The sequence below is a fragment of the Perognathus longimembris genome, chromosome 24 (assembly GCF_023159225.1).
Source record: "Perognathus longimembris pacificus isolate PPM17 chromosome 24, ASM2315922v1, whole genome shotgun sequence".
Lineage (NCBI taxonomy): Eukaryota > Metazoa > Chordata > Mammalia > Rodentia > Heteromyidae > Perognathus > Perognathus longimembris.
This window is the reverse complement of record NC_063184.1, coordinates 33,982,142-34,003,997: the sequence shown is the minus strand read 5'-3', so window position 1 is coordinate 34,003,997 and position 21,856 is coordinate 33,982,142.

Genomic DNA, 21,856 nt, shown 5'->3' with positions numbered 1-21,856 from the left:
CATAGCTCTGCCAACGTTTGAGGAGTGGCCGCGAAAGAGTAACTTGGCATGCTGAGTTTCGAGGCAAGACCCTTGTGAGCTGGTTCTACAGAATATATACTGGTGGTAGGAGATCTGGAATAGTATCCATAAATACAATTGCAGTGCTTTCTTTAGAGGTCTCTGACCCAGTCTGTACCATTTTATATTGCACTTAACTTGAAGAGAAAATTTCATATTTCATTTATTTTTATAATGTCATTGACATCATTGAATTTACAATACTTATGGGAGAAAATCAAAAACCCACATTAAACTTTAGAATGTATTTTTATTAACCTATTATGCATCATTGGAGTATTAATTTTAAATATGCAAATATAACCAATCATAGATGAATTTAATGGCTTGTATCAAATTACACTGAATTCGGGCAACTGGTTATTTTCTTCATCCAACTGGGAATTGTGTTAGATTGGTTTGCAAATGTTACAAACACAAGTTTTATTTATTGAATATGTATCTAATGTTAAATGAACATAACACGAGTATTCATTTGCATAACTTTTTGAATAAAGTATTTTGAAATAAAGAACATCTGAAGGAAATTTAAAATTGGATGCAATGATTCTCATCAACATCTTTCTTGGTGTATATTCTTTTCATAAGTAGATTTCTCACAATGCTTTTCTTTTAAATACCTTTTTAATATTTTCTGTAAGATTTTCAAAGCTTTCCCAGTTTGAACCATCTGGAATGCTTTTGCATGTATGTATGGCGAGTGAAATCTTATTTTCACATGGTTATTTTAGAACAAGGCTGAGTTTTGCTGTCCCTTTTTAAATTTCCACATCTGCAAATATCCACATGTCCATGTGTGTTCTTCTAGATGCAGATCTCTCTTTTGCTCTGCCAGATCACACTGTATAAATCACTGTATTTTCAGTGTGTCTTGATATTTGGTATGATAATTTCCCATCCCTGTCTTTACTTTTCTTGTAGCATTCTGCATTAAAATCATTAAAATTTTATATCCATTTTATAATTAGCACGTTGATTTTCATGAATAATGACTTTGAAATATTGGTGAAGCTTGTAAATGAATTTATAGGTTAATTTAAAGAATTTCAAAATATACAATTTGTAATGAGTATGGTATACATCCCCCAAACAGAAGCTTTTTACATCTACTTTCTAAGAACTCAGGTAATTTGCAATATTTGACCTACATAGCCCTAAGGAGAGAGGGAGAGAGAGAGAGAGAGAGAGAGACAGAGACAGAGACAGAGACAGAGACAGAGAGAAAGGGAGGGAGGGAGGGAGAGGTGGAGGGGGAGAGGGAGAGGGAGAGAGAGGGGGGAAGGAAGAAGGGAGGGAGGGAGGAAGAGTTTATAAAATTCCTTCAGCTCAACATACTTAATTTTATGTTGAGATCCAGAAACAAAGGAAATCCATTTCTGTGGTTTCTAGTACAATGCAGAAAGTCACCGATGGAACCATGGATGGGCTGCTCCTGCCGTGGCTTCCATCTTCTTTACCAGGAAAGCCTTCAACAGTGTGTGAGCAAACAAACCTGCGCCAACAAAGCAAGCTATGCAGGTACACCGGGGGCGATATTTCTAGAAGTTAGGAGCAGAATGCAAGACTTTAGAGAGGAAAATGCATGAATCATTGCAAGAATTTTCAGACCACTGAGCCAGACAGGGAACACTAGGAATACCATCACAATGTTAAGTGTTCGGATTCTCTCTAAATGAATTTTTTTTTTAATAATCACATGGCTTACGAAGTAACTTTTTTTTATTAGAGAAATTGCAATTGGAATCCCAGATATTTGGAAGCCTACTGTAAGAAGACTGAGAGTAGTGAGTCAGACTGGACACTACAGTGATATGATATCCAGTCTCCAAAATAAGTAGATATGTAGAGTCATCGAGTGGTAGAAAGATAGATAGGTGATAGATAGACAGTAGAGGTAGGTTAAAGATAAATGATAGAGACAGATGGTAGGTGATAGATGGATGGTGGATGATGGACACACGTGGTGAATGATAAATAATAGATAAGAAACAGACAATAAACAGATGATAGGTAAGAGAAGTCAGAAGGCAAAGAAGAAGTGTCAGTGGATAAGCAAGCTCTAGTCAATGAGAGCAATAGCTGTGAAAGTGAGGAGAAATTGTTTGTTTACGAAGCACTGCCATGAGTCCCAGGAGACTCCTCATTCGTTCCTTGTTCCCAGAAGTTGGAAGATCACTCACCTTTGTGTGTGTGTGTGTGTGTGTGTGTGTGTGTGTGTGTACTACAATGAGCGTGTGCACACACAGAAAGGAGATGTACTTCAAGCTAGATGATTGGAAAATTTGTTCTATGTTTTTACCTTAGCGAGTTTGATGTGTGAAGAATTAGTTCTGAGCTTTTTCCTGACTACATTTCTGATTTTCTGGTTGGCTCTATTTTTCAGCTGATTTTTACTTTTGGAAGTGGCTTCTTTGTCTTTCGTGCATTAAAAATGAATTTGTGGACCTACACAGTATTTTCCAGGGTTTATTTCTGTATGCCAGCTTAATAAACCTTCACACTAATGTTATGCACCTCCATTCTGGTTATTCGAATGTGAGCAGCCCACCCAGGGAGACCTGGAGACGGTCTCGGGAGAAATATGGCACGCTTGAACACATAGGAAGCGATAACAGGGATCTTGCCTTAAGTCAACCGCTGTATCGTGCTCCCCAAAAGTAATTCAACGAAATTGACAGCGTAGTTAAACCATTTCGGAACTAAGTTTGGTGGCGGTCACATAATCCGGGCGTAGCAGGGAAGGTAGTGCTCCATGAAGAAGCTGCAGTTTCTTTTGAGGATCTTATCACATCACCATTCCAGAACCTTCCACACATGATGAGAAGTAAACGTGAGGTTAGACTTGTGAAAGTGTGTTAGATTTCAAGAGGGGCCAGGAGAAAAGATGCCTGCTAGATACTACCCAACAATTCAAATTAGCTGTGACAAGATGGATTTGAGAACCTGGTACATTTTATCATTCTATAAAACTACTGACAAATAATATGCTTCTGTTTTGTTCAACTTACACAAAAACAAAAAAGGGAGCATAGTTTTTCAGTTTTGTCAGTGTTAAAAAGTTATGTAGGGGGCTGGGAATATGGCCTAGTGGTAGAGAGCTCGCCTCGTATACATGAAGCCCCGGGTTCGATTCCTCAGTACCACATATATAGAAAAAGCGGGAAGTGGCGCTGTGATGTGGGGCACACCTGGAAGTCGACTAGCTGCCCCGCCTGTCTCTCAGTCTTGGGGCCACGTGTGGCTAAGATGGCACCTCACAACAACGCGCAGCTGCTACACGTGTCTTTGGTGATAACCCAGAGGCGGTTCTGTGGGCGGTGACGCTCCCCGGCTCTTCCGCCCTTACACCCTCCCCTTCCTGCCGATCTTAGACCTGATTGGCTCCTGTGCCTTATATTAGTGGCACGTACGTCCCCAATAAACGAGATCTTGCTTCGACTTGACTCCCAGGCCGTCTGACTGTCCTCCGGTGAGGGAGGGTTGGGTGGGGCGGCCTGCCGACCCTTTCCTTGCTTGGCTTCTCTGTTGGGGGCGTGCCTTCCCCGTCTCTCCCACGGGTCGGGGGAGCGCGGGGAGGGGGGCTAAAAACCCGGACAGTGGCTCAAGAGGTAGAGTTGTAGCCTTGAGCAAAAAGAAGCCAGGGACAGTGCTCAGGCCCTGAGTTCAAGGCCCAGGACTGACAAAACAAAAACAAAAACAAAAAATGTTAGCTGTGTATTTATTTAATTAAAATCGCCGGTTACTTGTTAGTTGTCAGCTGGAGTTCCTGGGAGGAAGTCCACAGGTGCAGTAGATCACTCCTGTAAGTTTTGTTCTTCAGTCAGAATGAATCATCACTTGCTCAATGGAAACAGCTGAGTGGCCAGTTGTAAAGCTCTGCGTAACCCTCACTGTCTGCATCTGTGATTCATTGTGTTCCCATCCCAGGATTTTCTCAATATTCTTCCATTTCTCCTGTTGCTTGCTATTTCCGAACCTTTATTCTGTCTTTCCTTCAGTTCATATTTATGCAGCTACTATCCTGTGTATGTCATGAGAGACACAGTTAATGCCATAATTGTTTTTAAAATACCTTGGGGATGATGAGATTCAATTTTATCTAGTTAATAAAAGGAGAATATTCTCGATCATAAGCTAACATAATATTTATTAGGTAAGGCTTACATGTGTGACTGATTTAGGAAGGAATATTTAAAATCACACGGTGGCATTTAAAAGAAGAAAATGTATGCAGAATTATTAGAATAACCAGACTTAAACAGACCTTGTAATAAATATTCATAAAATTCATAACATTTCAATAATTAATATATACATTTAAAATAAGCAAAATTCATAATACGCTAATGGGAAAAGAAATTATTAAAACTTTTTGTGTAAATACTAAATTGTCATTTGTTCTTTAAGATTTAATATTGTAATACTGAACTCTAATATAAATAAATGAGACTGGAAAAATTTGCCTGAAATTAAAACTTACATTTAATAAATAAGGAATTTTTCTCTTCACGAGAATCTTTTTTTTTTTTTTTCTGATTTAAAGGAGCACCTATGTTGAAAAGTCCATCAAGGGCACATGTTTTGAATTTAAATGAGATAGGATGTAATCATGTCATCATTTTTACTCAAAATGTATTAAATATAAGAATATCTGGATTAGATTAGATTGAAATGCTTTAAAATATAGAGATTTATTGCATCATCTAGAAGTTTCGTAGTTTTTTTTAGTTTCACGTTTGTATCAGCGGTTTGCTTTGAGTTCTGTGTGTGTGTGTGTGTGTGTGTGTGTGTGTGTGTGTGTGTGAAGGATATGAAGTTTATACCCAGTTTAACATTTTTGCACCTGGATATCTACTGTTCCAGCTTTTTTTTTTTTTTTTTGCAAAGGTTCTTTACTCACTAATTTCTTATTGTTCCCTTGTCAAAAATCAGTGAGCTTTCTTCTTGTGGTTGAGACTCTGCCCCTCCAGCCACCTCCCCGTCCTTCCACTCACACTGAGCTGCTTGGAACACAAAAGCTTTGAAATAAATCCTGTAGTGAGGTAGCGTCAATCTAATGACTTTCTGTCTTTCTCTGTGAACTTTATAACCGCTGCACTGACAGCCACACAGTCATTTTTCTGAGGTTTCATTGGAATTTCATGAAGTTTATGAAAACGTAAAAAGCTGACGACCAAAACATATTGATTCTTTGTAACTATGAACATGAAATATCAATTCATTTACTCAAGCCTTGTATTCTCTAATCCACTTCCACATAGTATACATCTATGAATTTCCTTTAGTTTTATGACATATGAACCTTATTGGGTTTAATTTCCATTAAAAATAAACCTACCAAATTAATTAAATGATTAATATTAAACAAATATATCTTATTGACACGTATGCACATGTATGTGCATGTTTACATGCATCTTTTTAAGCACATTCAGATTTTGTAGTTAGAATAATCTATAGACTCTGCCATCTGAGAAGAAATATAATTCTATTTCTTTTTTTTTATTTTATTTTATTTTTTTTTTGGCCAGTCCTGGGCCTTGGACTCAGGGCCTGAGCACTGTCCTTGGCTTCTTCCCACTCAAGGCTAGCACTCTGCCACGTGAGCCACAGCGCCGCTTCTGGCCGTTTTCTGTATATGTGGTGCTGGGGAATCGAACCTAGGGCCTCGTGTATCCGAGGCAGGCACTCTTGCCACTAGGCTATATCCCCAGCCCTCTATTTCTTTTTTAATTTCTTTTTCTTGTCATATTACAACAGCTAAGGTTTTTTAATATGCTATAAATAGTTATATGGAGAAGAGCCATGTTTACCTGTTGATGGTGCTAGATGAAATCATCAGGTTACTCATAGGTTTAAGAATTTACTTGTACTTTTCTATCTTTCCTTTCTCTACGCTGTATTGTTTTAATAGAGCAATATTCCTTATCCACTTTAACTCACACTGCACTATTGCATGTGTGTTTTCCTCTGTCATCAATAGATTTTTCTAGGTATTTAATGTACATTAAAACTGAGATACAAAATGTAATTCGCAGGAAAATTTGAAGTTATACAGTACTGTCATATGCGATTCATTCTTTTCATATTCGAAACAATGAACTTTATGTGCAGATATATTCCTTTGTAAAAGGGAAATGTAAAAGCAAGGCTACGCCTACAAGCTTCTCAGAGAGGCGAAGAGCTTCAGAAACTCCTTATTAAAGACAGGAGAAAATAGTAAAAGCTCCAACATCAAACTCTGCAGGGCCCCACCTCTGAGATTCCTGCACAACGTTGGAATGCCTGTGAAACATTCTTCCATTTCCATGCTTTTCTTGAAGACCACTGTATCACTTACACTTACACCTGAACTTTGTTAATAAAGACGCAGGATATCTGTTTTCCAGATAGGAAATGTATTCACTCTTTGGCGGTTCACCGAGTGAAGCCGTGCAGCTTTGTCAGCTCCTCGGGGGTGCGAAGCTCTGAGTCTTGGCCTTTGTCCCTTCCTCGGTAGTGCTGCTCTGCTCGGATGACCGGAGCGTTCATGATTCCCACACCCTGCTTAACAATGAAACATTAAAATCAGCGATTATTTATGAGGTACTTGGTGTGATTAAGTTTTCTATTGATGAAGTGTTTTGGAACTTCTAGAATGCAGACACGTTCTCATGGATTGCAATTTGATCGCCAGGTATTAAAAGCAGAAGTAGAGGGTCTCAATCCCCGCCATTAGTGCCCTGCCTGTAGGCGTAGGTGAGCTGACAGTGCTGACTGGCTTGGAATATTAAATCTCAAAAACCAGTCAGATCATACAGGGGAATGTACTACTCTTTGTTTGTTTTTCCCCCCTATAAAATTATTTTGGCTCCTTTAGAGGGCTCATCGCTTTAGCAAAGGTTAAATCTTAAAATAATTGAAGGAAAATAAAACTACTTGTGGGCCGACATTCACTCATAGGGAGACGGAATATCCAAATGAGCTATGTTGACCTAGAAGACATGCCGAAGATCATGTAGAAGGCTTCATTAGGCCACATCGAATCCATTATAATCGTGTCTCTGGTATCCAATGGCCCCCAACTGCCCCCTGGCACTGCAGGGAGCCTGCTGACATGTGCGAGCTTCAGGGCCAAGGCTGAGGTGGCGGCTCTGACAGGAGAGCTCCTTCCTGAGACTCTGCTCATTAGGCGCAGGTGCCCCGTAGTGCCCCCGCCCCTCCGCCTGAGTCACACACATCGCTGGGTGTCACCAGGCAGTCCCTGGATAACTCACTCAAGGCTTCCAAGTCCACCTGCCCGGGTCTGTAGAAGAAGAGGATGACTTAGGCCCAAGGATGTTTTCCTTCTCGCTGACATACATATTTGACACTTTCACCAACTCCTGTTTAATAGCCGTCTTCCAATTCTGTCTTAAATAGTATTTACCACACTACCGTGACCCCAAGTGCTTCGATAGAAGAAAGATGCTTTTCGATATGACTGGACCCTTCTTGAGACAGGTTTCTCCTGGAATGAAAATATTAGCAGATTATCTGTCAGAGTGGGGAGAAAAGGGGGGGAATCGGGTATATTACAGGCAAGACCCAACAACACAGTCCTTAGCAGCGACTTGTGACACGTTCAATTTTTCTAACTGATTGGTTCCATTCCCCTGCACTTCATGGTTTGTAGTCCACTACTTATATTTAGACTATTTCTAATGTTTCTTTTTTTTTTTTAATTTTTTTTATTATCAATTGAACATAAATTTTTTTTACAAGGTGCTGTGCAAAGAGGGTGCAGTTACATAGTAGGGCAGTGTGTACATTTCTTGTGATATCTTACAACCTGTTTTCCCATCCCTTGTCTAGGTCAGGTAGACCCATATGCAGTATACAATGTATCAAGCACATATACAGTGTTCACAGACTTGGTCTCTACTGTCTCTCCATCTCCCTTTGTTAACAGTCATATATCAGGGAGATCATGCCCCTTTGTTTTCTGTGTTCTAGGCTTGTCTCACTCAACATTATTTGTTCGAGTTCTGACCATTTCCCTGCAAATAACAATATTTCACCATTCCTGATCGCTATGTAGTATTCCATTGTGTATAAGTACCATATTTTTTGGATCCATTCATCTGTGGAGGGGCATCTGGGTTGTTTCCAAATTTTGGCTATTGTGAATTGTGCTGCGATAAACATGGAAGTACAAATGTCCTTTTGATATCTTGGGTTTTGCTGTTTAGGATAGATGCCTAGGAGTGGTATGGCTGGGTCATAGGGTAGGTCTATATTGAGCTTTTTGAGAAACCTCCATACTGTTCTCCAAAGTGGCTGTACTAATTTGCACTCCCACCAACAATGGAGAAGGGTTCCTCTTTCCCCACAGCCCCTCCAGCATTTGTTGTTTCCTGAGTTCAGAGTATAGGCCATTCTAACTGGGGTGAGGTGGTATCTCAGGGTTGTTTTTATTTGCATTTCCTTTACTAGCAGGGATGTTGAGCATTTCCTCATGTGTTTCTTTGCCATTTTTATATCTTCTCTTGTGAAGTCTCTCTTTAGCTCTTTTGCCCATTTCCTAATAGGTTTATTGGGCTTGGAGGGGCTTAGTTTTTTGAGTTCTCTGTAGATGACAGATATCAGGCCTTTGTCTGTTGCTGTGCTGGTAAATATCCTTTCCCATATCGTTGGCTGTCTTTCTATTTTGGTGGCTATGACCTTAGCTGTGCAGAAACTTTTTAATTTGTAGTAGTCCCATTTGTTGAGTCTTTCCCCTATTTGTTGTGCGCCTGGGACTCTATTCAGGAAGTTCCTTCCTGTGCCTATAAGTTCTAGTGTCTTTCCTACTCTGTCCTTCAGTAGTTTCAAGGATTCAGGTCTGATGTTGAGGTCCTTGATCCATTTTGAGTTGATCTTGGTGCATGGTGATAGGCTTGGGTCTACTTTGAGTTTTCTGCATATGGCTGCCCAGTTCTCCCAGCACCAGTAGTTGAAGAGGCTATGTTTACTCCATTGTATGTCTTTAGCTCCTTTGTCGAATATCAGTTGGCTGTAAGAGTGCGGTTTTATTTCTGGGTCTTCAATTCTAATCCACTGGTCTTCCGATCTGTTTTTATACCAATACCATGCTGTTTTTGTTATGATGGCCTTGTAGTAGAGCTTGAAGTCTGGTATGGTGATACCTCCTGCACTATGTTTTTTGCCTAGAATTGCTTTGGCTATTCTAAGTTTTTTGCTGTTCCATATGAATTTATGGATTGGTTTTTCTATTTCAGTGAAGAATGTGGCTGGGATTTTGATAGGTATTGCATTGAATTTGTATAACAATTTGGGCAGTATGGCCATTTTCACTATATTGATTCTGCCTACCCATGAGCATGGGAGGTCTTTCCATCTCCTTGTGTCTTCTTTGATTTCCCTTATTAGATTTTTGTAGTTTTCATTGAATAGGTCCGTCACGTCCTTGGTTAAGTTGATCCCTAGGTACTTTATTCTTTTTTTGGCTACTGTAAATGGAATTGTTTCCATAATTTCCTTTTCTGTCTAATGTTTCTTAACTTCTCTGACAAACAGGCTAAGGAAATGAAATGTACACCTGCATGTTCTATTTCTGTTATTGATAGATAAAAAGAGAATGCTCTCCATAGTTACAAAAATATAGAAAATATTTAAAAGTACGTAGGGTAATAGGGAAGATAAAGCCTATATATGTATAGATTATAAGAAACAATAATATAAGAAGCATATAAATAAATATACATATATGAAGCAATCATGACTGGCGTATTCAAATTTTTGGTTACTCAAATAGTGAGACTAGCATCTGCTCTCTGCTCTTTCTCTGATTTCAATGAGAAGATACATTTTCTCACACCTAAACTAAGCTTCATATTTGTGTTTTGAGACTTTCTTCCTCTAGCCTGTCACTGAGTAAACATTTTCATATAATTATTTATTCTGAGGGATTTTCCTTTGAAGCGTAAAGAACCAATCATCCTAACCATAGACCAATAGCAGCAAGAAGAAGTCCATGCGTGATAACTTAACATACTTACTGTCTTAAAAAATGTGGCCATTCTTCCCAGTCCCCTTCAAAGCCCTGTGGCTTGATTGCAATATGTGATTTCTCAGTTTTCAGGATTCTAAAAGTGTATATGATATCTATTAGGCAAACTGACTACTATATAGTGCTTTCTTTCACATTATGTATCTGAAAATGAGGTGCTTATGAAAGTTCAATAACCTTTTTCTCAGTCACATATAATTGTGGAGCTGGAATAAAAATGCAGGGAGACTAGATCAGTGACATAAGATCTAGAAATTTCACTATTAAATCTATATTACTACTATTTTGTATTTCACAACTAATAGAAAAAATGTTTTCTAATTCAGGTAAGAAATTATTATTATTGCCAGTCTTGGTGCTTGGACTCAGGGCCTGAGCACTGTCCCTGGCTTCTTTTTGCTCAGTGGCTCTTCTGGCCTTTTCTATATATGTGGTGCTAAGGAATCGAACCCAGGGCTTCATGTGTATGAGGTAAGCACTCTTGCCACTAGGCCATATCCCCAGCCCAGAAGAAATGATTTTTAAAAGTTAGAATAGAAACCTAATCAAGAAAGATTTTAAAATATGGCCTGGGAATGTGGCTTGGTGGTAGAGTGCTTGCCTAGCATGCATGAGGCCCTGGGTTTGATTCCCTGGTGCCACAAAAACAAAAATCTAATTTAAAAAATCCTAGTTTAAAGAATGCCTTAAGTTATTTTTCCTGTGATGATTAATTTGTTAAATTATTACAGATATTGGAATACATCATTAAATAAGAACTAAATTCACTGACAATTATCTAGTGTGAGTTAATATTTTTTATCCACCAAAAGGACACACATTTATGTGAAGGTATAAAATTTTTACCAAAATTAGTATTTTTTGCCAGTCTGTTGTTCTGAAGTAAGTGAAGCATTACAAAAATATTAATTCTTATTCAATTTTAACCTGTGTCATTTGACCTTCAGCTACCCTAAACACTTTTAAACAAAGTATTTAAAATATATTTTAGGTTATTTGATTTTTATATTCCATTTGCTGAAATTTATTCTGATCTCAATGGGAATGACTCTACCTCTGAGGCAATGTATTTTTATGAAAAAAAAACAGATTTTTGAATGAGTTATATTTTTAGGATGAAAGCATTCACATTATTGTAAATTCTACATTTTTGTTGTGTCTCGCGGTTATGTAATTCTCTGCAAATTCAAAAGTTTGGTTTTTCAAATATACAAAAGTTCTTAAAAATTAAATATTTTATTATTTAGTTATTGGAGTTAATAACAAGATATAGCAATATAGCTTTATATTTACATATTTTGGATAGTACAACCCTTTATGTTTGGTAAGCAATCTGTTATTTTTCACAAGAAACGTACATTAGTAAATCTAATCATGAAACCATGATGATATGGCTAAGAACTCTTAACTTCTGAGTTTCTATTTAAGGTATACTTAAGTAGAAGAATGATGTACTCAAGGTAATCTCTCTCTCACCCTCTATGTGTAGTAGTTTTCAAAGGATAATTCTCTGTGCAGTCTGAAGCTAGTAGGTAATTCTGCTGGTTCCTCTCAGGTGTTAGGTTTCTGAGCGGGAAATCCCTGTGGCTGGATGGGAGCCCTTCCTGGCTTTCAGACAGTGGGAAAGTTCCAGGCCAGCCCCTCCCCAGGGGGAGTCCTCTCCCAGCACACAGCAGGCCAGAGCCTACTCCTGTCTCTGCTGTAGCTGCCTCTCCTGGTTCTCGTCTGTCTTTTTGCTTGGTGTGCCCAAACTAAAGATGAGCTGGAGTTTGGCCTCTGGAAGGTTTACCAGATGCTCCCTGGGCCCTGTGGCCTTGGTCTTGGAGTTAAGGCTAAGCCATCTTTCAGCGCTTCAGGTTTGAGGTCTTTCATAGCCATCACAGTCACCCGAGGTCCAAACTCTACCAATCCCCGCCGAACGCCAGAGCAGCTATTAAGTCCGTGTCTGTATGTATCTATAACTACCCGTGGATAGATCCCTATGCACGTTTAGACGGATAGACACACACATCCCACTAAACACAGTGGCTACTTTGAAAGTTTCATTCTTCTACCGACTCTGAGTGTTGAAAAGATTTGCTAAATAGTGTTTCATCGTGTTTGAGTTAATTGTTATTAAACGAGAAGAGATGTTACAAGATGATAACCTAGTCTAACCAGGCTCTCCATTTCCTTGCTAGATCTTTAACTTCAGGGTGAAGGGGAATGCAGTTATTTAATATAAAAGCATGCATATGCTACTCTGGATCGTACGAGTAATCTGTGCTAGTTTTTACTCTGTGGGTAATATTAGCCATGAGGAAGAGCTGACAGAAACTAGCCATATACATATATATGGACATATATATGTTAACCCATGCTCATTCATATTTATATGATAATTAACTATATTTACTCCATGTAACAAAAGAGTTGGCAGGTTATTCCTTGATTATAATATCTGAAGAAGAAAATTGAATATATTATATATTAATCACATTTAAATTTCTTAAGGAAACTTGCTTACCTAAGGGCAAACCCTTCAAATATGGCTTTTTAATTAATTTCACTAGATAAAATATTAATTTTTAAAGAAAAGAAGGAGAAAATATTTTGTACCCTGAGGCCAACTTCAAATACACCAAAAGGTAGGTTGGCAGGGAAAGTGCCAAATGTATAATTGAATTGATAGGATGATTTCTCACGCACTTAATTAGGTGCTTTTGATTGCTTTAACACTATTAACCAGTTTCTTTGAGAAAGCAGAAAATGTTATGATTAACTGTTTTGAATTTCTCATTTCATAGTACAAAGTCATGTGTTGTCATTTCGTAGCAAGTCTTGCAACAAAATGAGCAGCGGTTCTTCACTACTACCTCAGTGTTCCTCGAGGTCTACTTGAAAATGAAACTGTCAGGTCTCAGAGAATGCACCAGTACCTGCAGCAAGGCTACGGAGCTATGTTCCTGAAGCTTTTCTCATAGATTATGATCAGAACCATGCCATCATTTTAGGTAGCGTTAGTCACGATATTTTCCACCATCAATAACGTGCACACACACGTATGTAGGATGTCAGCGTGTGCACCACTTGGTCGAGTCGGGTAGTTTTCATTCAGTCCCAGCGGGGAGGGGCTGGATGGGTGGGGTGCTGGTGACTGTGCGATTCTCAGCCGGGGTCAGCTCAGGGCCTGGCACGAGGTGAGGGAGGGATGGTTCAGGTGCGTGCCACACACGTGCACGTCAGCTGAGCCACACTGGCGGGCAGGGGGTGAGGCGAATGGCAGGACACCTCACGCACAGGCAGCGTTGTCAGTCAGTTCCGGCTGTTGGCTGTTAGTACTGTGCTCAAGCAGGAGTAGAAGGGGAAAGGGAGGGGTCCCTGCCCTCCCGGGCCTGCCCTCCAGCTTTGATTTTGTTCTTTCCGGACGGATGGAGGTTTCCTATAGCATGCATCTTCTTGAATCACCAAGAATCCCTGCACAGAGCTTGTGTGGCCCGAAGTCCAGTCCCCGTGTCGAGCTGGCCACTCTCCACCTGTGCTGGTCACCGGGCCTCCTGTGGATGAACAGGACGTTTTAGCTCCAGGAGAGAGAAGATCAAGGACTCGTGTGAGGTGAGCTTGTAGGAAGGAAGAGAAACCCACGATCCTATTTAGAAAAACAGTGAAGGACTGTGAACAGAAGGAGTGGGGTTTGTAGAGCAGCTTAGAAAGTCTTGCAACCAGCCAACCTAACTATGGCTCCTCAGTGATGCAGAGGCTCGGCTTAAAGACTTTGCAGCCCGGGGCTGACGTAGCACCGTGTGTGCTCCGTGTTCACCCTGTGGTCCACTGCGTGCTGTTTGCACGGCGGGCTGCATTCCCAGGCAGGCACCCGGGGCCCCAGGGAACTCCAGGCTGAGGACGCGTCCCTGGGAAGAGCCCTCCGCTGCGCGCTGGGGCTCGCACCGTAGGGACAGCTCTCGTGGACCAAGGGGAAAACGTGCAGCTCACGTGGGTTCAATGTGTCTGTGGACGCGCAAATGCACCGGCTAGTAGGAAAACACAGAGGGAAAGCCGCACAGCCGCCCTGACCAGGACTGTCCTCCACCTGGCAAAGCGGGTGAGGCAGATCTGCTCCGGGGATGTGCGTGGATTTGAGAGTGTATGCGGTCCCGTCATGAATTCAAAGCGTGCGGAGAGGAAAGGGTGCTAGCCGTGGAGTTATTGTACACATGTGATGCCCTCTAATCAATTCTGAACAAAGAGCCCAAGATCGTGGTTTGAAATTATTTCTTTGTGGAGGGCCAACCTTTTCCTTGACAGACAAATGTTGTCACCAACCTTCTCAGAGTGACTTACAAAGTGTCACTCTTCCCTGTGAGTGAAAATGGAGAAGAAGGCCCAACTGTCGTGGACGATGAAGGCCTGTCTGCCTTTCCTTTTCGGAGTCCAGGGATCAGGGCAGAAGCATGATACTGCCGTCCAAGCCAGCTCGTTTCTCCCACCCTCTATATAAGTATGTGTGTATGTATGTATGTGTGTATGCATGTGTGGATGTATTCATGTGTGTATGTATGTGTGGATGTATGTATGTATGTGTGTATGCATGTGTATGTATGTATGTGTATGTATGTATGTGTGTGGATGTATTTATGTGTGTATGTATGTGTGTATATATGTATGTATGTATGTGTGTATGTATGTGTGTATGCATGCATGTATGTATGTATGTGTATATGTGTGTATGTATGTGTGTATGTGTGTATGTATGTGTGTATGTGTGTGTATGTATGTGTGTATGTATGTGTGTATGTATGTGTGTGTATATATGTATGTATGTGTGTGTATGTGTGTATGTATGTGTATATGTATGTGTGTATGTGTGTATGTATGCATGTGTATGTATGTATGTGTATGTATGTATGTGTGTGGATGTATTTATGTGTGTATGTATGTGTGTATATATGTATGTATGTGTGTATGTATGTGTGTATGTATGTATGTATGTATGTATGTATGTGTATATGTGTGTATGTATGTGTGTATGTATGTGTGTGTATGTATGTGTGTATGTGTGTATATGTATGTATGTGTGTTTGTATGTGTGCATGTATGTGTATATGTATGTGTGCATGTATGTGTATGTATGTGTGTATGTGTGTATGTGTGTATGTATGTATGTGTGTATGTATGTATGTGTATATATGTGTATGTATGTATGTATGTGTATGTATGTGTATGTATGTGTGTATGTATGTGTATATGTATGTGTGTATATATGTGTGTATGTATGTGTGTATGAGTGTATGTATGTGTGTATGTATGTGTATATGTATGTGTGTGTATATATGTGTGTATGTATGTGTGTATGAGTGTATGTATGTGTGTATGTATGTATTTAGTATACACTCCATCCATCTGACTCTGCCACTTCCTTACATTCTTTGGGCTTCCAGACTGATTACAGCCTAACTTTTCTGGCATGCTGTCTCTATGTCCCTGTCAGAATCACTGGGCCCTTCGGCTCTGCGTCTCCTCGGGCTCCCTCTTGGGGCTCCTGGTTTGTCCTTTGTGCCACCCGTTTCCCTCCAGCTCCGTGTCACCAGGTCTTAGCTGGCATGGGAGCCTCTCAGCCCACACCGTCCACCCGAGTCTCTTTCTCTGTGTCCTTCCCACCCCGCCACTCGTGAGCCAATGATAGGTGTTCCCAATTCAGAATCTCCCCTAGGTGTGCAGGATGCACCTCCGCTGCAGCAATCTCCAGGCCTGGGCGCTCCCGTCATTAACCTCCAGTCTGTGTAGTCTGCCTGAAGCCCTGCCCTACCCTGCTTCTGTTCCAGGTCTCTCATCTACCTCTGTCTCACCTGTGTCAGTGGCCTGCGGGACCCCCAAGGGCGAGTCTGGGGGATGCAGGGAGGAGTGGCTACCTCCAGGCTTCTGGATGCAGTCAGCCTTGAACTCGTGGGGACAGGGCAGAGCAGGCAAGGAAGAGGTGATAGAGACACAGTTGTCTCCACAGAAATTAAACCTTTCGCCTAGGCATGTGCTAGATGGAATTGCATGCGCAATCTGCTTGTGTACATTGAACTTGGCCTGGGGGCGGGGGGGGGGCGGGGGACCCACTCAAGGCCCTGCCCCTCAAGAGTCCACGCGCCAGGCTGTCCTCTGCCCCCAGGGCGTCCTCCAAGGCACCAAGTGCCACCAGATGACCACGTCTGTCCCCCCTTGGGGTTCTGCGAGTCTCCTGTGAACGGCTGTTATTCACGAGGCCGGACCTACTCTCCGTGGCAGGATGGGAGCCGTGTTGAGTGATGAAGTCGCCCTCACCAACCACTGCGCTCTCGCGGGGAAGGGCAGGGTGATAACTCAGGAAGCACTGACACTCTGTGGAACAGCATGCTGAGGAGCATCGTGTGCACCAAGTCCATTCCGATTCCACAACATTCTGTGCGTGCTATGCAAATCCTTTAGGTAATTTTCAAGCTAGTATAAATCATTAGCTCCCTATAGCATCTTTTGCATTTTAGGTATTTTGGGGGGATTTTATGAGGGCCTAGTGATGTTTAAATCTTTCAAAACACGATGGAATATATCACATATTTTATGCAAACATTCTTTGCAGTCTCTGAATTTGAATAACAATACATCTACAGAGTTCCTGACCAACTATCAAAAGGGAAAAAAAGATCTGCAGTGAAGAGCTAATATGGTTATTTTATAGCCTACCGTTCAGATGCCCGAACTATGGGGAACTCTTGGGAATAATTAAATTTCCATACCTTATGTGTGGTGGCCAGTAAAGAGGAGACTGCTATTGTGAACCAGTTAGAAAGACCTGGGCTTCTAGCACTTTCTATTGTAATCCTATCAATTTTAAGTTCTACATAATTTGCAATTCATGAATTTAAATATTCTTCCTGCATCATAGACTAGTAATGGTTATTATATACACAATATTAGTAACAGTAGTGAGAAGGAGGTTTAATACTAAATCGAACTAACAATTAATTCTGAAACTTCTATTGCTCTACCCTGTTCTTTCCTTCTTCATTTGGAGCTGTTAGATTGCAAATTTTGAGGTACTAGTAGGTTAATTCTCAGAGGATATGAATATACCAAGACAGACTTTTGGTCATTTTCCAAATAGCATGAACTCTTTTGTGTTCTGTATTGCTATGGGTGTGGAAAAAAATTCTGAAATATAAATAAAAGGAGAAGCATCACTTGTAAGTTCAAAAATGTAGAATGTTGGAAAAATGGTTAAAGATGAGGTGGGAAATGGAGAGATTAAAACAGGCGGTGAAAAATCAGAATTTTGGAAACAGCAAAGTGATATTTAAAACAGCATTCAGACAGTTCTCTTTTCCAAATGATCTTACTAAACTGAATTCCAGCTGTGTTTGTTTTTGTGTTCTCTAACCATAATCCCCCCTCTCTAGTCATGAGGCTTAATTTCTTTAGTCCAAGTGAAAGATTTGGGGGGGGGGAGTTCTTTTCTTTTATTTTTTTTTCCAGTCCTAGGCCTTGGACTCAGGGCCTGAGCACTGTTCCTGGCTTCTTTTTTTTTTTTTTTTCAAATTTTTATTACCAAACTAATGTACAGAGAGGTTACAGTTTCATACGTTAGGCATTGGATACATTTCTTGTATTGTTTGTTACCTTGTCCCTCATACCCCCCTCCCTCCTCCCCCTTTCCTTCCCCCCCCCCCCCGCCGAGGTGTTCAGTTCACTTACACCAAACAGTTTTGCAAGTATTGCTTTTGTAGTTGTTTGTCATTTTTTACCCTGTGTCTCTCAAATTTGGTATGCCCTTTCAATTTCCTACTTCCAATACCAGTATACACGGTTTCCAATATACTCAGATAAGATTACAGAGATAGTGTAGGTACAACCACAGGAAGGTAATACAAGAACATCATCAATAATAGAAGCTACAGATACACATGGGACGTTGAAAGTAGTTACAACTGTGATATAACAATTGTTTCCATAACATGGAGTTCATTTCACTTAGCATCATCTTATGTGTTCATAAGGGCATAGCTATTGGGCCTTGTGATGCTCTGCTATGACTTGCCTAAACCTGTACTAATTATTCCCAATAAGGGAGACCATAGAGTCCATGTTTCTTTGGGTCTGGCTCACTTCACTTAGTATCATTTTTTCCAAGTCCTTCCATTTCCTTACAAATGGGGCAATGTCATTCTTTCAGATAGAGGCATAAAATTCCATTGTGTATATGTACCACATTTTCCTGATCCATTCGTCTACTGAGGGACATCTGGGTTGGTTCCAGATTCTAGCTATGACAAATTGTGCTGCTATGAACATTGTTGTGCTGGTGGCATTACTGTGATTTTGTTTGTGGTCTTTTGGATAGATACCCAAAAGTAGGGCTGCTGGGTCATAGGGGAGTTCTATATTGAGCCTTCTGAGGAATCTCCATACTGCTTGCCAGAGTGGCTGAACCAGTTTACATTCCCATCAACAATGAAGTAGGGTTCCCTTTTGGCCACATCCCCTCCAACAATTGTTATCGTTAGTTTTCTTGATATATGACATTCTTACTGGGGTGAGATGGAATCTCAATGTTTTTTTTTTTTTTTTTTTTGGCCAGTCCTGGGCCTTGGACTCAGGGCCTGAGCACTGTCCCTGGCTTCTTCCTGCTCAAGGCTAGCACTCTGCCACTTGAGCCACAGCGCCGCTTCTGGCCGTTTTCTGTATATGTGGTGCTGGGGAATCGAACCTAGGGCCTCGTGTATCCGAGGCAGGCACTCTTGCCACTAGGCTATATCCCCAGCCCTCAATGTTGTTTTGATTTGCATTTCTTTTATGGCCAGTGATGTAGAGCACTTTTTCATATGTCTCTTGGCCATTCTCATTTCCTCAACAGAGAAGTCTCTTTGTAAGTCTTTAGCCCACTTGATGAGGGGCTATTGGTTCTTTGCGGTTTTGTTTTGGAAGAAGGTAATTTTTTTAGTTCTACATATGTTTTAGAGATGAGGCCTTTGTCTGTTGAATGGCAGGTAAAGATCTTCTCCCAGTCTGTGGGCTTTCTGTTTATCTTGCGAGCTATGTCCTTTGCCGTGCAGAAGCTCTGCAGTTTGATGCAGTCCCATTTGTCCAACCTTTCTTTGATTTGTACTGGCTTCTTTTTGTTCAAGGTTAGTACTCTACCACTAGAGCCATAGCACCACTTCTTTCTGGCTTTTTCTTTTTTTTTTTTTTTTTTTTGGCCAGTCCTGGGCCTTGGACTCAGGGCCCGAGCACCGTCCCTGGCTTCTTCCTGCTCAAGGCTAGCACTCTGCCACTTGAGCCACAGCGCCGCTTCTGGCCATTTTCTGTATATGTGGTGCTGGGGAATCGAACCTAGGGCCTCGTGTATCCGAGGCAGGCACTCTTGCCACTAGGCTATATCCCCAGCCCCATGGCTTTTTCTATATATGTGGTGCTGAGTAATTGAACCCAGGGCTTCATTTATGTGAGATAAGCACTCTACCACTAGGCCACATTCCCAGCCCTGAAATTTTCTTAATTATTACATAAATATTACTTCAATTGAGTTTCTGGTTTTTTTTTTAATTTATAGTCTAGGTCTGGTGTTTATTCAGTGACACAGAATGCTTTTCATTTAGACATTCAATTTTTTTATTTTATTTAATTTTTTTCTCAAATTTTTATTATCAAACTGATGTACAGAGAGGTTACAGTATCATACGTTGGGCATTGGATACATTTCTTGTACTGTTTGTTGCCTTGTCCCTCATGCCCCCCTCCCTACCCCCCTTTCCCTCCCCCCCCAGGTGTTCAGTTCACTTACACCAAACAGTTTTGCAAGTATTGCTTTTGTAGTTATTTCTCTTTTTTTACCCTGTGTCTCTCAAATTTGGTATTCCCTTTGAATTTCCTACTTCCAATACCAGTAAACACGGTTTCCAATATACTCAGATAAGATTACAGAGATAGTGTAGATACAACCACAGGAAGGGGATACAAGAACATCATCAATAATAGAAACTACACATACACATAGGACGTTGAAAGTAGTTACAACTGTGATATATCAATTGTTTCCATAACATAGAGTTCATTTCACTTAGCATCATCTTATGTGTTCATAAGTGTATAGCTATTGGGCCTTGTGATGCTCTGCTATGGCTTGCCTAAACCTGTACTAATTATTCCCAATAAGGGAGGCCATAGAGTCCATGTTTCTTTGGGTCTGGCTCACTTCACTTAGTATAACTTTTTCCAAGTCCTTCCATTTCCTTACAAATGGAACAATGTCATTCTTTCTGATAGAGGCATAAAATTCCATTGTGTATATGTACCACATTTTCCTGATCCATTCATCTATGGAGGGGCATTCAATTTTGAGGCCATAATTTTACTGTGGATAAGTGTACTGTATTAGAAATGTGAAAAATATTAGCACTATTAATTTAAAATTAATATAGAAATAAATGCCTCTCCCTTTTTTTTTTTTTTTTTTTTTGCCAGTCCTGGGCCTTGGACTCAGGGCCTGAGCACTGTCGCTGACTTCTTTTTGCTCAAGGCTAGCACTCTGCCACTTGAGCCACAGCGCCACTTCTGGCCATTTTCTGTATATGTGGTGCTGGAGAATCGAACCCAGGGATTCATGTATACGAGGCAAATGCTCTTGCCACTAGGCCATATCCCCAGCAAATGCCTCTTCCTTATAAGCAATGGGGCTACAGAATAGGATAATCTTTCCACAGACAACTAAATTTTAATTAATGTGAGGAAACATTTCTTCAGTAAGAAACAATTAAAATTCTAAAACAAAATATAGTTAAGACATCCTTTTTCTGGTTTTAAAACCAATAAAATTCACCCAAATCTTGACAACACACACACACACACACACACACACACACACACACACACACACACGATCATGAAAGTGAAGTTATGATTTTCCTTTTGCGAATGGTTTTCTCTTATTTAGTATATCGAGGTTTGTAGGTTAACTAGTTATTATATATTTTACTTATTTACTCAGATGTTTTGAGTCTTAGGTACTTCTTATGCTATTTATCTGTAAGCATTCTCCAGCACATTACTTTCCCTAGTTCTATTTACATTTCCCTTGTTTGCTCATTTGTATAGTTTTCCATTTACCCAGGCAATGCATTGGCTGACGAAACCGTAAGACATGGATCACCAATGATAACTAATGAGCACAGTGCTCATTGCCAATGTCAGCACAGGGCTACTGCTTCCTACACTCATCACGGAGGTAAATCAAAATACTTGAAGTGGAAACGGAAGCTCCAGCTGAGAGGGGAAGCAGGCTCCTGGAGCTTTGCTTGTGTCCTGCGATTCTGAAGCATCTCTAGCTAATTCAATCAGGATACCAGTCCTGTCAAATTCACTCCATGTCATGTCTAATGCAAAACACGGTCATATTTTAGCACAGGTAACGATCTTGGTTTCTTAAGGACAATTCTAAAATGTGTGTGTGTGAGAGAGAGAGAGAGTGAGAGAGAGAGAGAAAGAGAGAGAGAGAGAGAAGCATTGACTCACTTGAGAACACTACTTGGTTCAAAGTCTTTCCAATCATATCATTAGAAATTCTGAACTGTGGGCTTGGCAGGTGAGATGCCAGTGAAGTGGAAAAGCGGGGAAAGCATCAGGCTTTCAGAGAAACATCAAGAACTGTACTTGCAGAAGTTTAATGTATCAGCAACCCGAGCGTCAACTGCCAGCTCTCTGAACCTGCTTCTCAAACTCACATCCTCCCTTCCCACAGAAAAGTAGAAGGCGTGCTTCCTAAAGAGGCGA